Source organism: Conger conger, chromosome 15 (genome assembly GCF_963514075.1).
Source record: "Conger conger chromosome 15, fConCon1.1, whole genome shotgun sequence".
Taxonomy (NCBI): domain Eukaryota; kingdom Metazoa; phylum Chordata; class Actinopteri; order Anguilliformes; family Congridae; genus Conger; species Conger conger.
In genome coordinates, this window is record NC_083774.1 from 41,931,397 (window position 1) to 41,949,050 (window position 17,654).

Here is a 17,654-nt window from a genome sequence, read left to right on the forward strand (position 1 = left end):
ACCTCAGGCAAGGCACAAAATATGCACCGCTTCACAAAAAATGTTACCCAGAGCTCAGGTTAGGCATGAAAATATCAACTGGTGCGCAGGTAAGGTTAAAAATATGGAACGCTTCACGAATTTGCGTGTCATCCTTGCGCCTAAGAGTCGGCGTTCTTCTCTGTTCCAATGTTCCAATATGTTCCAATATTGGAGCCAATCACGGGCCGTCCCTTGTTCCAATTTCCAACTTTGACAAAGCTGCTCGGCCAATCGGATGGCCGGATTTGTTCCAAATTCGTCACGTGTTTGTTCCAATTTCATCACCTGTTTAGCCGGCCAATTGTAGCTCTTCCTCCGTTTTGACTCGAATCGGCGCGCCGGCCATTGCTCTCGCATCGGTGAAAGGTAAGCTTTCAATGCGTTTTCTAATGAAATTTATATTAAAATCGGAAAAATTATTTATATTTTCGTGTTCGCGATGGTCAGAGCGGGCTAGCCGGTTGGCTTTCGAGCCGTTTTTCGGGCTGTTTAATACGTTTGTATGACTTAAACGGCACCGAACTCGTTAACGTTAATACACAGAATGAATGAACTTTCCCGGCGTATAAACACATTATGTATGTATTTTTACATTAGAAATATGTCGTAAGACAAAGTTGGCATGTCGCACGTTTCGTTTTAATTATAAAACGTAATATTAGTTTGTTTGCAAGGTGGATAGCTGCTTTGGCAAGCTAGCTACAGACCGAACCGGAACCATACAGTAGAATCGGTGTGTACAGTAGGAGTAATGGTTTGACTCCCCAGTGTAATAATTTCTTTCGAAATGTTTAAGAAATGTTTTGGCATACACGACAACTGTCAGTCAGTAATGGCATCTCAGTCGCTCATTTAAAATATATCACAATTTAAAGCATACTTTATGTAACTTCCCATATTCTCAAACCTTGTGATTTGTTTGCATCTTTATTTTGACTGTGTTTTATAAAGTATTGTCAGTTTGGTATAATACAATTTGAATTAACTGTTCTTTCATTGTAATATTTATCAGAGAAAGAAGGATCTCCTTGAAATAGGAATGGTAGGTTTGGGTAAGAGATTCAATGTGTTTATGCATGCTTTGTACCTTTGTCCTGTCATCCATCCATCGCTGCCTAGCTGTGGCTTTCACCCTGCGCGTAACTGCAACTTTTGCATTTCCCTGTCTTAGAGGCTCATCTTTCTTTTTGATCACACCCATCTTCTCCTGCACCCCCTGGTATACTGGCACTGGGCAAATTTATGGCATTACTGTAGATGCAATTTCTAATGTACATCACTGACAACCATAATAACTATGGCACTTATTTGGGCTGAGCTGCTTGTAATCATAGTTAAAAAGCATCTCATTTCAATGCTTGATTGACACAAACACATAGGTTTTTGTTTTAAAATGATTTTTATTTTTTTGGTACGTCTCTGCAAAGGCGATCCTGCTGTCGTAGAGGTCCCACACCCGCTCCCCCCGCCTGCACCTCCCACCGCCGCCGCCGGAGGAGAAGAGGAGGGACGGGCCGAAGCCACAGCCTCTTTGAGTTGAACCAGCGCACTCTCTCCCAGTGGTAAGTGGTGGCACGATGCAGAAATTGTATGCCGTAATCCTGTGATGTGTAGCTTTCTGCTGACTGACATGCTAACATGTGGTGTTTATTGCTCTCGGGTTCTCCCGGAGGCAGAAGGCGTGGGAGAGCTGTGCTTCAGCAGGACGTGGTGGGTACCCGCATCCCTGACAGCGTGAGGAGAAGTACATCTGCCTAAAGTGCGGACAGCCGAAACAGTGGCGATTTGGCCATAGCCATTTGGGCAACATCGCGTTCTGATCCACTGCTGCCGGCAAATCGGTGCAGGAGTGGTTGGCAGAGATGAAGGACACACATGGACGCTGATCCACTGGCTGGGTGGAGGACGCTTTTATTGTATATAGTTCTGTGATCTGCCCTCTACTTGGACCGGTACCTTGGCGAGGTGTAGAGGCTTGCGTGTGCTGAAGACCCTCAGAGCTACATTGCCTGCAGTCCTTGGACTGAGGTGAAGCACCAGACAAAAGCCGGTCCTGCAATGGGAACACTGAAATGTCAAAAGTGTGCCCTCGGCTGCATTTGTAATGGACACTTTTTTTATATGGACACAGTAAAGCTCCCAGTGGTGTGCATCAATGTTTCCCATTTTGTATAGTGCTGTTACTTTATGTCTAAAGTTCAGCATTATTAAGTGTGTATGTTTTTTAAACACAATTGTATTACAGTGAAGCAGCTTGTGCGTCAATGTTTGGATCATTGCATATTGCAATCATTTAAGGAAATGCTTGTGAAAGGAAATGCTTGTCTTTTGTTTCTGAATTTAACAATACTTGATTTGAGTCTTTGAAAGTGAGAACGATTTCCTTCCTTCTCATGCATACAAATCAAAGCTTCAAAGCTTTTAATGTCCTTCCTTCTCCTGCATCACTGACTGTCTAGACAGGCAGTCAGTCAGTCCCAAGCCAATTATCCCTGCCAAATGTGTTTTGGATTGTGTACTGCAATCGCTGTTTTATCTAACAAAAGTAACTAAAAAAGTCATCAATAGAGTCAGTGAAAAGCAAACTCTTTTCTCTGTCTTTTTTAATTTTGTCTTTTTATTTCAGTTAGTTAATACATTGCATTGATGTTCACAATTACAACATCTCTGTATAATTCATTTCTGCTGTCAATGTGTTGTATAAGAATAAAACATACACATAAAGCCAATAGTCTCTCTGCATTATTCTGACAAGTTACATTTTCTGACATTCTGCATTGGAAGTGACCGTTCATTTAAAATTCTACACACTACCATTCCTGACATTCAAATTATGTGCATTTACAATTAAAATTTCTGACAATCTGCATATTCATAGTTCCAATGCAGTTAATATGTGTACATATAGCGCCAGTTACTAATGTAGTGCCAATACATGTACAGAAACAGTTCCTATACTATTTGGCCCTTGAATTCTGCATATACACAACGCAACAGATAATTCGGCAATTCGGCCGGGGTCGGATTCGAACCTCCGACCGGGCGCAGAGCGCAGGGGGCCCTGCGGGCCCCTCCTTTCTCCACTGAGAAGAATGAACGGTGGCCTGGATGGCCACTTTACCGATCTTCTCTGTTCCAATGTTCCAATATGTTCCAATATTGGAGCCAATCAGAGGCCGTGCCTTGTTCCAATTTACAACTTTCACCAACTTTGACAAAGCGGCTCAGCCAATCAGATGGCCGGATTTGTTCCAAATTGAACACGTGTTTGTTCCAAATTCATCACGTGTTTAGCCGGCCAATTGTAGCTCTTCCTCCGTTTTGACTCAAATCGGCGCGTCGGCCATTGCTCCCGCATCGGTGAAAGGTAAGCTTTCAATGCGTTTTCTAATGAAATTTTTATTAAAATGAGAAGAATCATTTGTATTTTCATGTTAGCGATGGTCAGAGCAGGCTAGCTAGTTGGCTTTCGCGCTGTTCAATACGTTTATCGTTGCTGTTAATACACAGAACGAATGAATGAAAGAACTTTCCAGCTGTATAAACACATCATGTATGTATTTTTACATTAGAAATATATCGTAAGACAAAGCTGGCATGTCGCACATTTCGTTTTAATTACAAAACGTAATATTCTCTGGCTTGCAAGGCGGATAGCTGCTTGGCTATCTACCTACCTACCTCCATACCTCGATTCAGCGTGTGACTATACGAATAATGCAGCCTAATTACTCCCCCAATTTAATCATTTCTGTCGAAATGTTTTAAAAAGTGAGTCATTTCAGTGGTATAGTGTAGCTAGCTAGCTGTGGTTAGGTCTGTCAACTACTACATCTTGGTAGCCCCTGTGAAGTTAAATTAATTATTATTATTATTATTATTATTATTATTATTATTATTATTATTACTTTTAAATACTCTGTGTCACATAGCATGTTCATAAATCTTGTGATAAGCATGTTTTTCCTGTGTGCACAGCCTCACATTGCAGGGAACCTCAGTCGCAGACGGGCCGGGCGCTGCAGGACATCAGCTTGGACCATGACACTGCGAACATCTTAGACCAGGACACATGCCTCCCATGGGCATGCTCCATTTATTCTACTTATTTATGTGATTAAAATATCAGACCAGTGATCATTCTCATGTGACCGCGATAGCAGTCACTCTAGAAGCCAGTGAAAAATATATTTTCATACATATTGAACAGCAGAAAAACGCTCAGCTTTTAACACTAGGCGTCAGCATAGCTCCAGTTTAAGTTTGAGGACGTGCAAATCAGTCCTTGTTTTGTTTGATGGCAGTTTATTATCTACTGTTGGAACAATTGCCGAATTTAGTTGCAGCAACAAGTAGGTCCCCATTCACGTCCATCTCTTGTACTCATGACATTTCTCCATGTTCTGCTGTGAACGAGTTGTGCCATATTTGTATTGTCATTATTATTATTATTATTATTATTATTAATAATAATATAATCATTTTTAAAAATCACAACGGTGCTCCCTTTCTGCATTTTGTACTATCAAATAAAATTTCTGCCTGGAAAAGAAATGAAATTGGACAATGAGTAGCAAGACATTCTCAAGAACTGAATTCGAGTTTGCTAGACCTGGATATATGAACAGTCACAAAATATTAGGAGATACCCTCGTGATACTCAGTGTCGTCAGAGTAACAGACAACAGCGATTCGTCTCATTTAAAGTTTTATTTACAATATACACTCAAGGTGGTGTGCAGTGCACAAAGAAACATTTGCATCAATCAACGGAGGGGGAAAAAAGTGCCAAGTTGCAAGTCTAAAGCAAACAACCATCCAAAAATGAGCCCTTGCTCTTTGAAATTGGGGTTTATTTGATCAGAGGGAAGATGGCCAGCTACTGGCCCACCAGTGGGCCACACAAGCATACCACACCTCACGCAGAGCATCCGCCCATGTCCAGGCACTTGTCCGCTGGCGTATGAAGCCTTTTTCAAAGACGAGTCACCTCAGTGGCCTGTTGTACTCCTTGAAATGGGAACAATACAGAGAACCTGTTCTACTCTTTAAAATAGGACCGAGATGGATATTTTATTTAAAAAAAAAAAAAAAAAAAGGTCGGCAGAGATGGAGATTCTATTTTTAAAATAGGACAGAGTTTCACTTTATTAGGTTTATCTCTACACTCGTACTTAAGACCACCAATTTGCCGTGACGTCACAGTAGCCTGTGCTATCACAACAGCCGTTGCCCTCTAGCGGTTCATACACACTCAGTGACCACTTTATTAGGTACACCTGTCCACCAGCCTGTAAATGCAAATATTTGGCCCACCCATTTCCTGTGCCGTCACAATAGCCTGTGATGTCACAATAGCCTCTGCCCTCGAGCAGAGTTAGTGGACACTCGGTGACCACTTTATTAGGTACACCCGGACAGCAGCTTGTATAAATGAAAATAGAACTTTCTGTTTTACAAAAATCACAAAACATGTTACCCTGGAGCTCAGGTAAGGCACAGAATCACCAATAAATGTTACCTGGACCTCAGGCAAGGCACAAAATATGCACCGCTTCACAAAAAATGTTACCCAGAGCTCAGGTTAGGCATGAAAATATCAACTGGTGCGCAGGTAAGGTTAAAAATATGGAACGCTTCACGAATTTGCGTGTCATCCTTGCGCAGGGGCCATGCTAATCTTCTCTGTATCGTTCCAATTTTAGTATATGTGCTGCCGGAGCGAGCACAAGAGACCTACCTGAGCCTGCGCTACCTAAGGGGCGGGTTCTGGCCATGGTTCGCAGTCATGGACTGAGTGCGAAAGCATGCATAGCACGCGTGTGTGCCTCGTAAGGACAGCCTAAACTGGCAGCACTTACAAACAAGACAAATCTGCATCAGGAGGTTTATCAAACACAACCTCTCATGTTGAGCTGAACACATTTAGACATCAATGTCCCTCCGAGGCAGGCAAATGGAGTCCACGGATGTGCGCTGCCGACTTATGCAGCCGACTGCCTCGATCCTGCTATTGGCTGCACCCTCACAAAGAACTGCACTGTCACCACCTCCAGCCTGTCCGCTGCATGCTGTCCTCATCTCAGTCACCATCAGCTGAACATGCTTGAAAGATTCATCGCACACTGAAAGAAAAAGAAAAAACACAACAACAAAACAATAGTATTACTAGGTATAGGTAAGGTCAGGCCATCTGACAGCAAAAGGTAAAATCTGAAGAAAAGTAAACAAGGAGCCCGCCATCTTCAAATTCAAATACGGTACTTCCGGATCTCCCCGTACATTGCTAGTAATTGCCACCAGAGGTCAGTCGGCTCATTCCTTTCACAAGGGCTCTCCAGCTAGAAAAGGGAAAACCGTCAAAAAGACGGTGCATGCACGGAAGAGCCTTACTTTGATACAGTCTATGGGAAGAACATCGTTTACATACAATTAATAGAGACACTTGAGAAAAAAACAAAAAAACACTGCATGGTTTCTAATACCATATACAGTACGCCCGAAAGGTACTTTACACTATAACAGAAACTGGAGGCTGAGTTTTTCAAGGCAATTCATCAAAAGTTAATTTAGAGTAAGCACTCGAAATTCACTAAAAAGGACGAAAACGCGGAGGAAACGAGTTCTTCGAAACACGAGTGTTTGCTCAAAACAAACGTGGAAAGCAGCATTCCCTCTTTGACCACTCAGCAGACTGCCGTGTGTGTATATCCAACCAAAGCAAGCTGAGTGGTTCTTCTGCGTTGTCGTTTTCGTTAGCTAGCCACTATGGCACACGATTATTTACTTCTGTGGTGTAGGCTAACTTAACACGGCGACTTTTGGCGTCCGCTGGGCCTACGTGGGGGAAATGCCACGTTTTCCAGCATGGCCTCTGAAAATGTTGTGACAATTGTCTTTACCTGTGCCACGTACGGTGCTTCTCATCTACTTCCCCAATCTCTAAGCATGCAAAATGGCCAGACACATACAATAAGCGAGGCACCGGAGCACTAAATTACATCGCCTCGCCAAGGTAGCAAACGAGCTAGCTATAGCCGGCCTAGCACGTGGAAACAGTTTGCTCAGTAGCTGGATAATCCTCGCACAGCAGCCAAGCCTTCCAGAAAATGCAATAAATAGCCTACACGACTGTATTTACGACGTGTATCAGGAATAATCTTGTTAACAAGGGGGTTACTGTACGACGCGGAGGCGAAGGACTATGGCCACCAGTCGTTAGCTAGCAAGCGAACAAGTTGATTCCACACCAAGTTAACGTGACATGCGGACCGCCTACAGCAGGCAACCTTACCCGAGAGACGTCCGGCCGCAGTAGCACTGTTTTATGTGAGCACGCGTCCATATTGCACCGAACTGAAACAAGTGAAACTATTTGGAAAAATACAATATTATCTCCCGTAGGCGACGAAGCCATCTGCCCGTGTAGGCCGAGTGCAAATACAGGCGTGGCTACGCAAAACTTTATTTGTGTACCACGTTACAGACAGAACTACAACAGGGTGTGTCTTACGATTTCTTTTTAAAATGTCTACGGATTTGGAGTCGCGAAGACCCATCGGCAGGCTATTCCAAAGGCTAGAGCAGTAATAACCAAAAGACGCTGCATCACCATATGCCTTTAGGTTCTAGCCTCCGGGACAAGACTGTGGGCTATTGTGAAGCCTTCAATCTAATTTCGTTTTAAATTTCGTAAGACATGCATTTTTAATGAGACATCTGGAATATACCCCATGTACAAAGTTCCTTTTTTATTTTATTTTTTACTGTACTCAGAATGATATACCTGATCTTCATTCAGAACTATGTAAAGGGGAAAAAACGCGAATGGTTTTCAATGCTGCGAATGTTTCACCCAACAGAATTCACACAGCATTGCGGTTTCCCGTTCTTTCTTTTTCACATTACATTACATTACATTGCAGGCATTTAGCAGACGCTCTTATCCAGAGCGACGCACAATGAAGTGCGACGAGGACCCTGGAGGACAGACATTCTCAACAAAATAACACCGTGCCACTGTGTAGGCCTTCCTGAGGATGACGCTTTTATCCAAAGCTACCGACAAGTCCTGATGTGTGTTTCTATCGGGATGTGCGGTGTACCTACAGGTTCAAAGACAAAATAAAACCAGTCTACAATACAACTTATGTATTTTCATAACTCGAGAAATATACCTTACATTCCCAACAAAATAACACCGTGCCACTGTGTAGGCCATCCTGAGGATGTTAGGTTGAGTTGCCACAATGCTAGCAAATAAATAAATGAATAAATAAATAAATAAATAAATAAATAAATAAATAAATAAATAAATAAATAAATAAATAATCATTTGTTATTTAGCAGACGCTTTTATCCAAAGAGACCTACATGTCCTGATGTGTGTTGTACCTATAGGTTGAAAGACAAAATTAAACCGGAAACCAGTCTACAATACAACTAATGTATTTTGATAACTCGAGAAATATACTTGCCTGATGCAACTCAAAGTTACAAAATTCACCCAACTTTGCTGTTTCACTTTTTTTTTTTCTTCTTCTTTATTTTGGTTCATTTAACATTCCCAACAAAATGACACCGTGCCACGGTGTAGGTCATTTTGAGGATGTTAGGTCTAGTTGCTACAATGCAAGCTATAAATAAATAATCATTTGTTATTTAGCAGACGCTTTTATCCAAAGCGACCGACAAGTCCTGATTAGACTAAGCAGGAAACAGCCCTGGAGCAATGGGGTGTTAAGGGCATCCCCCAAGGGCCCAACAGCTGTGCGGATCTTATCGCAGCTACACCGGGGCTCGAACCGCCGACCTTGCCACTGCACTACAGGCTGGCCTCTTAAAAGTCAAATGGATTTGGCCACTTTACCGATCTTCTCTGTTCCAATGTTCCAATATGTTCCAATATTGGAGCCAATCAGAGGCCGTGCCTTGTTCCAATTTACAACTTTCACCAACTTTGACAAAGCGGCTCAGCCAATCAGATGGCCGGATTTGTTCCAAATTGAACACGTGTTTGTTCCAAATTCATCACGTGTTTAGCCGGCCAATTGTAGCTCTTCCTCCGTTTTGACTCAAATCGGCGCGTCGGCCATTGCTCCCGCATCGGTGAAAGGTAAGCTTTCAATGCGTTTTCTAATGAAATTTTTATTAAAATGAGAAGAATCATTTGTATTTTCATGTTAGCGATGGTCAGAGCAGGCTAGCTAGTTGGCTTTCGCGCTGTTCAATACGTTTATCGTTGCTGTTAATACACAGAACGAATGAATGAAAGAACTTTCCAGCTGTATAAACACATCATGTACGTATTTTTACATTAGAAATATATCGTAAGACAAAGCTGGCATGTCGCACATTTCGTTTTAATTACAAAACGTAATATTCTCTGGCTTGCAAGGCGGATAGCTGCTTGGCTATCTACCTACCTACCTCCATACCTCGATTCAGCGTGTGACTATACGAATAATGCAGCCTAATTACTCCCCCAATTTAATCATTTCTGTCGAAATGTTTTAAAAAGTGAGTCATTTCAGTGGTATAGTGTAGCTAGCTAGCTGTGGTTAGGTCTGTCAACTACTACATCTTGGTAGCCCCTGTGAAGTTAAATTAATTATTATTATTATTATTATTATTATTATTATTATTACTTTTAAATACTCTGTGTCACATAGCATGTTCATAAATCTTGTGATAAGCATGTTTTTCCTGTGTGCACAGCCTCACATTGCAGGGAACCTCAGTCGCAGACGGGCCGGGCGCTGCAGGACATCAGCTTGGACCATGACACTGCGAACATCTTAGACCAGGACACATGCCTCCCATGGGCATGCTCCATTTATTCTACTTATTTATGTGATTAAAATATCAGACCAGTGATCATTCTCATGTGACCGCGATAGCAGTCACTCTAGAAGCCAGTGAAAAATATATTTTCATACATATTGAACAGCAGAAAAACGCTCAGCTTTTAACACTAGGCGTCAGCATAGCTCCAGTTTAAGTTTGAGGACGTGCAAATCAGTCCTTGTTTTGTTTGATGGCAGTTTATTATCTACTGTTGGAACAATTGCCGAATTTAGTTGCAGCAACAAGTAGGTCCCCATTCACGTCCATCTCTTGTACTCATGACATTTCTCCATGTTCTGCTGTGAACGAGTTGTGCCATATTTGTATTGTCATTATTATTATTATTATTATTATTATTATTATTAATAATAATATAATCATTTTTAAAAATCACAACGGTGCTCCCTTTCTGCATTTTGTACTATCAAATAAAATTTCTGCCTGGAAAAGAAATGAAATTGGACAATGAGTAGCAAAACATTCTCAAGAACTGAATTCGAGTTTGCTAGACCTGGATATATGAACAGTCACAAAATATTAGGAGATACCCTCGTGATACTCAGTGTCGTCAGAGTAACAGACAACAGCGATTCGTCTCATTTAAAGTTTTATTTACAATATACACTCAAGGTGGTGTGCAGTGCACAAAGAAACATTTGCATCAATCAACGGAGGGGGAAAAAAGTGCCAAGTTGCAAGTCTAAAGCAAACAACCATCCAAAAATGAGCCCTTGCTCTTTGAAATTGGGGTTTATTTGATCAGAGGGAAGATGGCCAGCTACTGGCCCACCAGTGGGCCACACAAGCATACCACACCTCACGCAGAGCATCCGCCCATGTCCAGGCACTTGTCCGCTGGCGTATGAAGCCTTTTTCAAAGACGAGTCACCTCAGTGGCCTGTTGTACTCCTTGAAATGGGAACAATACAGAGAACCTGTTCTACTCTTTAAAATAGGACCGAGATGGATATTTTATTTAAAAAAAAAAAAAAAAAGGTCGGCAGAGATGGAGATTCTATTTTTAAAATAGGACAGAGTTTCACTTTATTAGGTTTATCTCTACACTCGTACTTAAGACCACCAATTTGCCGTGACGTCACAGTAGCCTGTGCTATCACAACAGCCGTTGCCCTCTAGCGGTTCATACACACTCAGTGACCACTTTATTAGGTACACCTGTCCACCAGCCTGTAAATGCAAATATTTGGCCCACCCATTTCCTGTGCCGTCACAATAGCCTGTGATGTCACAATAGCCTCTGCCCTCGAGCAGAGTTAGTGGACACTCGGTGACCACTTTATTAGGTACACCCGGACAGCAGCTTGTATAAATGAAAATAGAACTTTCTGTTTTACAAAAATCACAAAACATGTTACCCTGGAGCTCAGGTAAGGCACAGAATCACCAATAAATGTTACCTGGACCTCAGGCAAGGCACAAAATATGCACCGCTTCACAAAAAATGTTACCCAGAGCTCAGGTTAGGCATGAAAATATCAACTGGTGCGCAGGTAAGGTTAAAAATATGGAACGCTTCACGAATTTGCGTGTCATCCTTGCGCAGGGGCCATGCTAATCTTCTCTGTATCGTTCCAATTTTTGTATATGTGCTGCCGGAGCGAGCACAAGAGACCTACCTGAGCCTGCGCTACCTAAGGGGCGGGTTCTGGCCATGGTTCGCAGTCATGGACTGAGTGCGAAAGCATGCATAGCACGCGTGTGTGCCTCGTAAGGACAGCCTAAACTGGCAGCACTTACAAACAAGACAAATCTGCATCAGGAGGTTTATCAAACACAACCTCTCATGTTGAGCTGAACACATTTAGACATCAATGTCCCTCCGAGGCAGGCAAATGGAGTCCACGGATGTGCGCTGCCGACTTATGCAGCCGACTGCCTCGATCCTGCTATTGGCTGCACCCTCACAAAGAACTGCACTGTCACCACCTCCAGCCTGTCCGCTGCATGCTGTCCTCATCTCAGTCACCATCAGCTGAACATGCTTGAAAGATTCATCGCACACTGAAAGAAAAAGAAAAAACACAACAACAAAACAATAGTATTACTAGGTATAGGTAAGGTCAGGCCATCTGACAGCAAAAGGTAAAATCTGAAGAAAAGTAAACAAGGAGCCCGCCATCTTCAAATTCAAATACGGTACTTCCGGATCTCCCCGTACATTGCTAGTAATTGCCACCAGAGGTCAGTCGGCTCATTCCTTTCACAAGGGCTCTCCAGCTAGAAAAGGGAAAACCGTCAAAAAGACGGTGCATGCACGGAAGAGCCTTACTTTGATACAGTCTATGGGAAGAACATCGTTTACATACAATTAATAGAGACACTTGAGAAAAAAACAAAAAAACACTGCATGGTTTTTAATACCATATACAGTACGCCCGAAAGGTACTTTACACTATAACAGAAACTGGAGGCTGAGTTTTTCAAGGCAATTCATCAAAAGTTAATTTAGAGTAAGCACTCGAAATTCACTAAAAAGGACGAAAACGCGGAGGAAACGAGTTCTTCGAAACACGAGTGTTTGCTCAAAACAAACGTGGAAAGCAGCATTCCCTCTTTGACCACTCAGCAGACTGCCGTGTGTGTATATCCAACCAAAGCAAGCTGAGTGGTTCTTCTGCGTTGTCGTTTTCGTTAGCTAGCCACTATGGCACACGATTATTTACTTCTGTGGTGTAGGCTAACTTAACACGGCGACTTTTGGCGTCCGCTGGGCCTACGTGGGGGAAATGCCACGTTTTCCAGCATGGCCTCTGAAAATGTTGTGACAATTGTCTTTACCTGTGCCACGTACGGTGCTTCTCATCTACTTCCCCAATCTCTAAGCATGCAAAATGGCCAGACACATACAATAAGCGAGGCACCGGAGCACTAAATTACATCGCCTCGCCAAGGTAGCAAACGAGCTAGCTATAGCCGGCCTAGCACGTGGAAACAGTTTGCTCAGTAGCTGGATAATCCTCGCACAGCAGCCAAGCCTTCCAGAAAATGCAATAAATAGCCTACACGACTGTATTTACGACGTGTATCAGGAATAATCTTGTTAACAAGGGGGTTACTGTACGACGCGGAGGCGAAGGACTATGGCCACCAGTCGTTAGCTAGCAAGCGAACAAGTTGATTCCACACCAAGTTAACGTGACATGCGGACCGCCTACAGCAGGCAACCTTACCCGAGAGACGTCCGGCCGCAGTAGCACTGTTTTATGTGAGCACGCGTCCATATTGCACCGAACTGAAACAAGTGAAACTATTTGGAAAAATACAATATTATCTCCCGTAGGCGACGAAGCCATCTGCCCGTGTAGGCCGAGTGCAAATACAGGCGTGGCTACGCAAAACTTTATTTGTGTACCACGTTACAGACAGAACTACAACAGGGTGTGTCTTACGATTTCTTTTTAAAATGTCTACGGATTTGGAGTCGCGAAGACCCATCGGCAGGCTATTCCAAAGGCTAGAGCAGTAATAACCAAAAGACGCTGCATCACCATATGCCTTTAGGTTCTAGCCTCCGGGACAAGACTGTGGGCTATTGTGAAGCCTTCAATCTAATTTCGTTTTAAATTTCGTAAGACATGCATTTTTAATGAGACATCTGGAATATACCCCATGTACAAAGTTCCTTTTTTATTTTATTTTTTACTGTACTCAGAATGATATACCTGATCTTCATTCAGAACTATGTAAAGGGGAAAAAACGCGAATGGTTTTCAATGCTGCGAATGTTTCACCCAACAGAATTCACACAGCATTGCGGTTTCCCGTTCTTTCTTTTTCACATTACATTACATTACATTGCAGGCATTTAGCAGACGCTCTTATCCAGAGCGACGCACAATGAAGTGCGACGAGGACCCTGGAGGACAGACATTCTCAACAAAATAACACCGTGCCACTGTGTAGGCCTTCCTGAGGATGACGCTTTTATCCAAAGCTACCGACAAGTCCTGATGTGTGTTTCTATCGGGATGTGCGGTGTACCTACAGGTTCAAAGACAAAATAAAACCAGTCTACAATACAACTTATGTATTTTCATAACTCGAGAAATATACCTTACATTCCCAACAAAATAACACCGTGCCACTGTGTAGGCCATCCTGAGGATGTTAGGTTGAGTTGCCACAATGCTAGCAAATAAATAAATGAATAAATAAATAAATAAATAAATAAATAAATAATCATTTGTTATTTAGCAGACGCTTTTATCCAAAGAGACCTACATGTCCTGATGTGTGTTGTACCTATAGGTTGAAAGACAAAATTAAACCGGAAACCAGTCTACAATACAACTAATGTATTTTGATAACTCGAGAAATATACTTGCCTGATGCAACTCAAAGTTACAAAATTCACCCAACTTTGCTGTTTCACTTTTTTTTTTTCTTCTTCTTTATTTTGGTTCATTTAACATTCCCAACAAAATGACACCGTGCCACGGTGTAGGTCATTCTGAGGATGTTAGGTCTAGTTGCTACAATGCAAGCTATAAATAAATAATCATTTGTTATTTAGCAGACGCTTTTATCCAAAGCGACCGACAAGTCCTGATTAGACTAAGCAGGAAACAGCCCTGGAGCAATGGGGTGTTAAGGGCATCCCCCAAGGGCCCAACAGCTGTGCGGATCTTATCGCAGCTACACCGGGGCTCGAACCGCCGACCTTGCCACTGCACTACAGGCTGGCCTCTTAAAAGTCAAATGGATTTGGCCACTTTACCGATCTTCTCTGTTCCAATGTTCCAATATGTTCCAATATTGGAGCCAATCAGAGGCCGTGCCTTGTTCCAATTTACAACTTTCACCAACTTTGACAAAGCGGCTCAGCCAATCAGATGGCCGGATTTGTTCCAAATTGAACACGTGTTTGTTCCAAATTCATCACGTGTTTAGCCGGCCAATTGTAGCTCTTCCTCCGTTTTGACTCAAATCGGCGCGTCGGCCATTGCTCCCGCATCGGTGAAAGGTAAGCTTTCAATGCGTTTTCTAATGAAATTTTTATTAAAATGAGAAGAATCATTTGTATTTTCATGTTAGCGATGGTCAGAGCAGGCTAGCTAGTTGGCTTTCGCGCTGTTCAATACGTTTATCGTTGCTGTTAATACACAGAACGAATGAATGAAAGAACTTTCCAGCTGTATAAACACATCATGTACGTATTTTTACATTAGAAATATATCGTAAGACAAAGCTGGCATGTCGCACATTTCGTTTTAATTACAAAACGTAATATTCTCTGGCTTGCAAGGCGGATAGCTGCTTGGCTATCTACCTACCTACCTCCATACCTCGATTCAGCGTGTGACTATACGAATAATGCAGCCTAATTACTCCCCCAATTTAATCATTTCTGTCGAAATGTTTTAAAAAGTGAGTCATTTCAGTGGTATAGTGTAGCTAGCTAGCTGTGGTTAGGTCTGTCAACTACTACATCTTGGTAGCCCCTGTGAAGTTAAATTAATTATTATTATTATTATTATTATTATTATTATTATTACTTTTAAATACTCTGTGTCACATAGCATGTTCATAAATCTTGTGATAAGCATGTTTTTCCTGTGTGCACAGCCTCACATTGCAGGGAACCTCAGTCGCAGACGGGCCGGGCGCTGCAGGACATCAGCTTGGACCATGACACTGCGAACATCTTAGACCAGGACACATGCCTCCCATGGGCATGCTCCATTTATTCTACTTATTTATGTGATTAAAATATCAGACCAGTGATCATTCTCATGTGACCGCGATAGCAGTCACTCTAGAAGCCAGTGAAAAATATATTTTCATACATATTGAACAGCAGAAAAACGCTCAGCTTTTAACACTAGGCGTCAGCATAGCTCCAGTTTAAGTTTGAGGACGTGCAAATCAGTCCTTGTTTTGTTTGATGGCAGTTTATTATCTACTGTTGGAACAATTGCCGAATTTAGTTGCAGCAACAAGTAGGTCCCCATTCACGTCCATCTCTTGTACTCATGACATTTCTCCATGTTCTGCTGTGAACGAGTTGTGCCATATTTGTATTGTCATTATTATTATTATTATTATTATTATTAATAATAATATAATCATTTTTAAAAATCACAACGGTGCTCCCTTTCTGCATTTTGTACTATCAAATAAAATTTCTGCCTGGAAAAGAAATGAAATTGGACAATGAGTAGCAAAACATTCTCAAGAACTGAATTCGAGTTTGCTAGACCTGGATATATGAACAGTCACAAAATATTAGGAGATACCCTCGTGATACTCAGTGTCGTCAGAGTAACAGACAACAGCGATTCGTCTCATTTAAAGTTTTATTTACAATATACACTCAAGGTGGTGTGCAGTGCACAAAGAAACATTTGCATCAATCAACGGAGGGGGAAAAAAGTGCCAAGTTGCAAGTCTAAAGCAAACAACCATCCAAAAATGAGCCCTTGCTCTTTGAAATTGGGGTTTATTTGATCAGAGGGAAGATGGCCAGCTACTGGCCCACCAGTGGGCCACACAAGCATACCACACCTCACGCAGAGCATCCGCCCATGTCCAGGCACTTGTCCGCTGGCGTATGAAGCCTTTTTCAAAGACGAGTCACCTCAGTGGCCTGTTGTACTCCTTGAAATGGGAACAATACAGAGAACCTGTTCTACTCTTTAAAATAGGACCGAGATGGATATTTTATTTAAAAAAAAAAAAAAAAAGGTCGGCAGAGATGGAGATTCTATTTTTAAAATAGGACAGAGTTTCACTTTATTAGGTTTATCTCTACACTCGTACTTAAGACCACCAATTTGCCGTGACGTCACAGTAGCCTGTGCTATCACAACAGCCGTTGCCCTCTAGCGGTTCATACACACTCAGTGACCACTTTATTAGGTACACCTGTCCACCAGCCTGTAAATGCAAATATTTGGCCCACCCATTTCCTGTGCCGTCACAATAGCCTGTGATGTCACAATAGCCTCTGCCCTCGAGCAGAGTTAGTGGACACTCGGTGACCACTTTATTAGGTACACCCGGACAGCAGCTTGTATAAATGAAAATAGAACTTTCTGTTTTACAAAAATCACAAAACATGTTACCCTGGAGCTCAGGTAAGGCACAGAATCACCAATAAATGTTACCTGGACCTCAGGCAAGGCACAAAATATGCACCGCTTCACAAAAAATGTTACCCAGAGCTCAGGTTAGGCATGAAAATATCAACTGGTGCGCAGGTAAGGTTAAAAATATGGAACGCTTCACGAATTTGCGTGTCATCCTTGCGCAGGGGCCATGCTAATCTTCTCTGTATCGTTCCAATTTTAGTATATGTGCTGCCGGAGCGAGCACAAGAGACCTACCTGAGCCTGCGCTACCTAAGGGGCGGGTTCTGGCCATGGTTCGCAGTCATGGACTGAGTGCGAAAGCATGCATAGCACGCGTGTGTGCCTCGTAAGGACAGCCTAAACTGGCAGCACTTACAAACAAGACAAATCTGCATCAGGAGGTTTATCAAACACAACCTCTCATGTTGAGCTGAACACATTTAGACATCAATGTCCCTCCGAGGCAGGCAAATGGAGTCCACGGATGTGCGCTGCCGACTTATGCAGCCGACTGCCTCGATCCTGCTATTGGCTGCACCCTCACAAAGAACTGCACTGTCACCACCTCCAGCCTGTCCGCTGCATGCTGTCCTCATCTCAGTCACCATCAGCTGAACATGCTTGAAAGATTCATCGCACACTGAAAGAAAAAGAAAAAACACAACAACAAAACAATAGTATTACTAGGTATAGGTA

The 17,654-nt window shown here is 42.4% G+C and overlaps 1 long non-coding RNA gene and 3 other non-coding genes across 5 annotated transcripts; 1 reads left to right on the top strand and 3 right to left on the bottom strand.

Moving 5' to 3' along the window:
- Positions 1–267: 267 nt before the first annotated feature.
- Positions 268–2,617, top strand: LOC133112022 (uncharacterized). Of its 2 annotated transcripts, none has more exons than XR_009705031.1 (4): positions 268–387; positions 1,034–1,073; positions 1,449–1,583; positions 1,698–2,617. It is a non-coding gene; the product is annotated as an uncharacterized LOC133112022 (long non-coding RNA). The 2 variants fall into 2 exon arrangements; XR_009705030.1 differs by having other exon boundaries at positions 273–387; positions 1,034–1,063.
- A 3,026-nt stretch (positions 2,618–5,643) lies between these two features.
- Positions 5,644–5,750, bottom strand: LOC133112667 (U6 spliceosomal RNA). The gene has a single exon (XR_009705485.1). It is a non-coding gene; the product is annotated as a U6 spliceosomal RNA (small nuclear RNA).
- A 5,636-nt stretch (positions 5,751–11,386) lies between these two features.
- LOC133112161 (U6 spliceosomal RNA) lies at positions 11,387–11,493 on the bottom strand. The gene has a single exon (XR_009705055.1). It is a non-coding gene; the product is annotated as a U6 spliceosomal RNA (small nuclear RNA).
- A 5,602-nt stretch (positions 11,494–17,095) lies between these two features.
- Positions 17,096–17,202, bottom strand: LOC133112668 (U6 spliceosomal RNA). The gene has a single exon (XR_009705486.1). It is a non-coding gene; the product is annotated as a U6 spliceosomal RNA (small nuclear RNA).
- Between the last annotated feature and the right edge of the window lie 452 nt (positions 17,203–17,654).